The following is a 6,886-nucleotide window of genomic DNA, read 5'->3' as shown; positions in this document are numbered from 1 at the left end:
ACTTATCACCCTGCTTTCAAAGTAGATAGGCTTATAGCTCCTTCCTACCTTTTGCAGTAACACCGCCCCAATAGACATGGTACCTACCGTCATTGCCACATAGAAATCATACTCTTGGCTTGGAGGGCACATAGTTGGTAGCTGACACAAAATTTCTTTCACCCTGTCAAAAGCTTCTTGAGCATCTTCATCCCATTTAAAGCCATGCACTTGTTGAGCCCTCTTTTGGAGAGGATACACATACTTGGCAACATCCAAAAAAAACAAGACAAGTACTTTATCTTATGTACAAAGGAGGCCAAACCTTGCGCACTAGAGGGAGGCTCCATTAAGACTAGCACCTCGACCTTCTCTGGATCTGCCTAAATTCCATTGTATGACAGTACATGGCCTAGCAACTGCGCTTGAGGTTGTGCTAGCTTGCACTTCTTAGGATTCAGCTGACCTCCTTCTTTGTCAAGTCTTTGAAAACATAGCTCTAACTTTGACAAATGATCCGCCCTTGAGCTATAACATCTAATGTCATCCATGAAAACCCTAATGAACCTGCCCAACTAGGGACCAACCACCCTATTCATCCAGTCTTAGAAGGTGGCGTAGGCATTCACCAAACCAAACAGCATCCTGCGAGGATAGGCAAAGCATCCCCATGGAGAGATAAACGTCGTCTTCAGTTGGTCTTCAAGAGCAATCCCTATCTGAAAGTACCCTGCAAATCCATCCATAATAGATTACCTCTTATGACCTGCCACCTTATTTAAGATTTCATCTTGGAACGACAACGGGTAGTGGTTTCTCTTAGTCACCACGTTCAATGGCTTGTAGTCAATGCATACCCGCCATTTCCCATTCTTCTTAGGGGTGATAAGCACCGGAGAAACCCACTTGCATCTAACAATTGGTTAATCTCCCGCCAAAGGGCCTCCTTTTGAATCTCGCCTAGCCTCCTTAGCTTCTGCACCTTTGGTTTGCACCCTTCTTTAAGGACTATCTTGTGCTCTGCACACCCTTTGCTCCTCGTAGATCCTCGTACTTCGTCTCAAATAAATTTGGAAAAGAGGCAGACATATTGACATAGCCTTCCCTCTCTTGCTTGGTCAAATCTTCGTTGAGCATAACACTTACCTCCTCCGCACCTATGCCATGAACCTATGGTTGCACCTCTCCTTTTGCATGGGAGCCTTCAACAATGAAACCAAACAAGTCAGCATCTATCCTTAGCATATCATCCTTGCTTTCGTCTTCCTCAGTATCTGTGTAGCCCTCATCATAGGCTGTCTCGGTCTCGTATTCATAACTTGTCGTATCATCTTCATCTTTTGGTGCCACAGGGTGAAAACGTCTCTCTTTGGTCTTCAAATCAAGCACCATCTTTCTCCCTCTCTCTTTGTCAGGCAAGGTGAACACCCTACTCTCCCAATCCTGCTTAGCCCCTATTGCCAGTAGCCATGGCCTACCCAAGATGATTGGATAAGCATTATCACCCGCTTTCATCACAAAGAAATCGATTAGGCACTCAATGCCCATCACCTTCACCCTTACGTCTTGAGCCACGTCCAAACACCTGGCTTTGGTATGGTTAGCCATTTTCATGCGTACATTTGATTTAGCTACTGCTTTGACACCTATTTCCTTCATATCAGCCTCTGTCATGATGCAAACCTATGCTCCACCATCTATATAGGCCCGAACCTACATCCTCTTTTCAATGACCGCATCCACTAGAGGAAGGACATCTGCCGGACTACCCACTCTCAATGCCATGTTATGCACTGCATGCACATTACCCTTAGCCTTTGGTAGCCTCGTGTTGACGCTTGTAGACCATTGTCTTTGCATCTTGGGATTCAAAGCAAACAACTGACCGAAGGTAATGTTAGCCTTTTGATTTTGAACATCACTTACCAGGTCATATTCGGGATAGCCGCACCCTAGCTAAAAGTCTGCTTGCTTGATTTTGCGACGTCTCCTCTTCTTGCTAGTTTTTGGCTGCTCCTTGCCTTCGTACACATTCTCTTTACCTCTACGGGTCCTCGTTTCCCGCTCGGTTTCTATCTCCCTTTCCATCCTTGCTCTTTTCTTACTTGTCCACTCCGATGATGTTCAACCTAGGGACTTCACCACCATCCGGAGGAGCCGATTGCAGTTGATTCTTGACTACTTGCTCTCTCCGGCCATTGAATTGTGCTTGGCCTCTATCTCTGCCAAATAGCATCACCTCTTTCTCTTGGTGGATGAGGACAATCCGGTGCATAGTTTCCTTCCTCACCGCAATCGTAACATCGGTCGGGGAGTGGCCTTGCCCTGCCCCTTGCTCCTCTTGACTGACCTCTATCCATCACGCTTAGCCGCAATTCCTACATTTGCTCAGACAAATCCTGCACGGTTTGCACCCAATTTTGTGGCACAACGGCTACACCTCGGTTTGCATGGTTCTCCTCATGAACAACATCGCTCAGACCCTCAGGTTGGGTAGGCATCACCGCTTCATAGCTGGATACACCCTGTTCAATCTTCTTTTTTATTTTCTTGCTTTTTGCCTTTGCGATGGCCACTACACCATTATAGTTTTCTCGGCTCTCAAAATCCACCTTTGCCCTCACTTTAGGATGTAGGCATGCCATGAATTTATCCAGTTTGAAGTAGTCGCCATTGGCCAATAATAATTGCATGGCACCCGCTAACTCTATCCAACATGCTTCAGAACGATCCAAAAACAAACTAAATTCTTCACTTTCATCCTGTTTGAGCGCCTTTAGTTTGGCATCCATCTTGATTGGGGATGCTGCTTTGTGGAAATCATGTAGGAAAAGTGCCCGTAGAGCTGACCAAGCATGCCTTGACTCACCTTCCAAAGCTTCGTACCATACCTTTGCTTTCTCGAGCATCACCAAAGGAAATCTCTGCATCTTGCTGTCCTCATTTGGCATATGCAATGACAACATGTACAAATTAAAGTCTGCAACTCACTCATCATTAGGACATCATTAGGATTCTCTTCACCTGTACAAATCGGCCCATAGCTTTGAGACGCCATGCCGACCAACACCAAGGACCGTTTCTCTTCACTTAACTGGGAGAAATCAGTGTGCTCCTCAGTGGGGGCACCAGAAGATGGAGAGGGGGAATGGGGAACACACCCAACGCACAAACAACTGCCCCTATATAGCTCAAGGTATTTACAACACCCCTGTCCTCTTGAAAACACCTTAAAAAAAAAAAAAATTTCACTAGTAGGGTCACGCTTGCACTGCACTTGATGCACCTACCGCTAACAAGACCACCCACCCACATGCACACACCATTGTGACTGATTTCGACCCTCTCAACCCATACAACTCCTCTTACTCTCTCTCTGTGCACACACATACGTCGTCGGTTCGGGGGGCACACACTTCCACACTGTCGATACTGCACGACACGAACGAGAGCCAGAGAAAGAGAAAGGGGAAGGGGAAATCAACACTTGATAGGGAAAAAGTGGGTTTGATCTTGCTTTACAAAACCGATTACAAATTTCAAAACACCACGGCCATGGCTGTTTCAAAGAAAAAAAAAACACTGTTCCACTCCACAGGCGCAATTCTCTGTGTAGGGAACTGCCAAAAACTTGCCGCTACTGGACAGACATGTCCCTCAATCCAAAATCACCAAACGACTCTTCAATTGCCATCATTCTTCTCCACTCGCCCCTGCGAGGAAGCACCTTGGCGAACTCTTCTGGCTATTTCACTTCCAAGCTGCTATGCGGCGATCCACCACCTGGTGCAGCTTTGGTAACTTTCCTTGTGCGGCTTCGATCACCGATTGCACGGACCGCTTCTTCCTCTTTTAAATCTCCTTCTTCCTCCTCAAGTCCCAAGAAAACAAAAAAAACCCCCGTTTTTTGAAAACCGCTGGCCCACCTTCTCTCTCTTTTTTCCATCTTTTCCCAAACTTGCTAAAACAAGTGAAAGGGTCACGACGGCTTTCAAAAACAATAAGAAAGTGATAAAATTGTTAAGTTGAATTAAAATGGTATCAGTGTTTGGGAAAGGATTGCCTCAGCTTAGTCTTGAGCCGATTGAAAATCGAGACTAGCTAGCTGCAAACCATGGTAAATGGAAGAAAAATCGATGAAATATGTGAGAAAGTCGTTCAAAAATTTCGCAAAACTCAAAATTTCTGCTAGTATTTCTGGTTTTTTTCTTTGTGAGGAGGAAACTCGATCAACAACTGCTTAATAAAAGAGACTTTCTTGAACGTTAACATTGGTTGGAATGAAGCTATAAAATGCAAGAAATGTAAATGCAAGAAATGTAAAGCCATGTGAAGTTGTGAAATGAAAGGTGAAATAAAAAGAACTAATTAATATATGTGTGTGTGTATAGAATTTATTAGAATTATGCAAAGTGAAGCTTTACTTTAGCATTCTAAAACAATAGAATGCAAAAAAAACATATATGTATGTGTATGTGTGTAAAATTTACTAAAATTATGTAAGGTGAAGGTGTTGGGGTTGGAGCGGCTATGGTGGATGCAGTCGAAGGGTTGCCATGGCGTGGAGGATGGCGTGCAACAGAAGCGAGAAAGAGAGAGAGAGAGAGAGAGAGAGAGAGAGAGAGACTCGATACACAACAAAAAAACATGCTACTGCTCATGATTCTATTAAAAAAGTCTTTACATAGTTTTTGAAAGGTGATATCAAACACACCTTTTACTCATTCAATCTTTACTTTAACTCGGTCTCTACTGGATGCCTATAAGAGGCTTTTCCCATGGGCTGACCGACAAGGGCTTGAACCCAACAAGCCCGAACTAGACAGACCCTCTCATGATACCTCGAGTTTTTGGTGTACTCGTCAACCGTGAGTTTTAGGTTTTCTCACAACCAAGGATTTCTGGTGTATCCATAATGTGGTGCTAGGTGAGTAACCCCCCTTGAACAGATAGGGTGTATGTCAAAAAAGTTAGCTCTACCAAAAATGATTGGAGTTTTTGGTTCACTGCCAAACCTTGGGTTTCAGGTGTACCCAGTAACCTCATGAGAAGCGGGACAAAAATGGGACTTGAGAACAAAAACTGATAACTTGGGAGGTCTTACCACTCATATGTGGCAGTGTCTATAACCCGTACAATTTATTTTGATTAAACAATATGAAAGAGTTAATCTAAAAAGCTTCCTCTTTCTACCACGGTGACTTCAAGCCTTATAGATGCAGACTTATCTTGACAGTATCTACCTCAGTACAGACTCAGCCTGTTGTTCTAGCTTGGGTAGAGCCCACTCATGCTGAATAAGTTCGAGCCCATCTTTCTCTGCTGTGAGCGGATCAACACCAAATCCACCCATTTGACCTCCCATCTCCATCATTTTCTGTGTGTCATCTGTGGCATTTTCTTCACCAAGAATCAAGCTAAAAAATCCCCTTAATCCGAACAAATTCAAAAAGTACCAAGAACGGCTGCTGACATAGCTTACATCTACAGAGCTCAAATCTATACCATTTTGCAGCATTGGCCTGAAGCGCTGAGTTAAAGGGAAGGGAATCTTTGCTGCCACGAAACCAGAAAAGAAGAAGTTTACCCATGCAAAAGTAAGAGTCTGAGGAATGATTATGGACAAGTTCTTTTTCATCATGTCCATGGCCATATTCGGATCTGAAAACATTTGTGCTTGCATGTTCTGTACCTGCGACTTTGGAACATGTAGCAATCCATTTTCCTCATTGTTGTAGTAGCTTCGGCGGGACTTGAATGCCCTGGCTGGGATGAAGTTTCCAGCAGCTTTGAGGTACCTGGCTCGGACAACAAGCTGTCCTTCCTTGACGGCTTTAAGATCGGGCGTGTTGGTCGAGCGCAAGAGCTTGGAAACGAAGTGACGACGGACACCAATTAACACCATGACAAGAGAGAGAGAGGCACAAGCACCCAATCGCGAATTGCCGTATCCAACACCAAGTCGTTCGCCATCTCTATAAGCTCTATCAAAGCCGAGTCTCGATAGGGCTATGATACCAGTTGTTGGGGTTGGAGCGGCTATGGTGGATGCAGTCGAAGGGTTGCCATGGCTTGGAGGATGGTGTGCAACAGAAGCAAGAAAGAGAGAGGAGAGAGAGAGAGACTCGATACACAACAACAAAACACGCTACTGCTCATAATTCTATTAAAAAAGTCTTTACATAGTTTTGAAAGGTGATATCAACCACACCTTTTACTCATGCAATCTTTACTTTAACTTTCTATTAAAAAAGTCTTTACATAGTTTTGAAAGGTTATATCAACCACACCTTTTACTCATGCAATCTTTACTTTAAGTGGGTCTCTAGTGCATGCCTATAAGAGGCTTTTTCCACGGGCTGACTGACAAGGGCTTGAACCCAACAGAAGCTTCACTTTAGCATTCTAAAACAGTAGAATTCAAGAAAAGTAAAAACATGTCAAGATGTGAAATGAAAGATAAGTCTCCATCATGCACTGAAAACAATGAAAGTCTCCCTAAACCAACACAACACTAAGGGTTTCTTTTAGAAAGCCAAAAAGACCTCCCAGCAGCAGCAGTAGCGCCCGGTGCCACTACCTCTTTGAGACCTCCCCTCTTTTTTCCCTTTTAGCCTTCAAGGTTGCTCTTTTACTTTTGAACTTACAATAAAGGACCTTAGCTTCCAAGCCTCCATTTCACATGCCATCTGTGCTCAAAAACCGCACACATTCATCAGGTTCCCATTCGACCCTGCTATATCAAATTTCATTTTACAGAAGCTATATCCTAAGAACCTCACCACATTTCAACCGTTTCACATCCTCAAACGGTGGTCCATAACGCTAGAAAAAACCCGATCCGCCTTTGTCATGATCGTCTGTGAGCTTAGCTTGGACGTATCCCAGTGCCCGCAACTCTAATCGG

General features: G+C 44.2%; 1 pseudogene; it reads right to left on the bottom strand.

Annotated features, from left to right (window-relative positions):
• Positions 1 to 5,218: 5,218 nt before the first annotated feature.
• On the bottom strand, positions 5,219 to 5,914 carry LOC147465481 (uncharacterized; annotated as a pseudogene).
• Between the last annotated feature and the right edge of the window lie 972 nt (positions 5,915 to 6,886).

The sequence above is a fragment of the Adiantum capillus-veneris genome, chromosome 1 (genome assembly GCF_014529385.1).
Source record: "Adiantum capillus-veneris isolate H3 chromosome 1, ASM1452938v2, whole genome shotgun sequence".
Lineage (NCBI taxonomy): Eukaryota > Viridiplantae > Streptophyta > Polypodiopsida > Polypodiales > Pteridaceae > Adiantum > Adiantum capillus-veneris.
The sequence above is the reverse complement of the archived record's forward strand: the minus strand, read 5'-3'. Positions and strand labels throughout refer to the sequence as shown.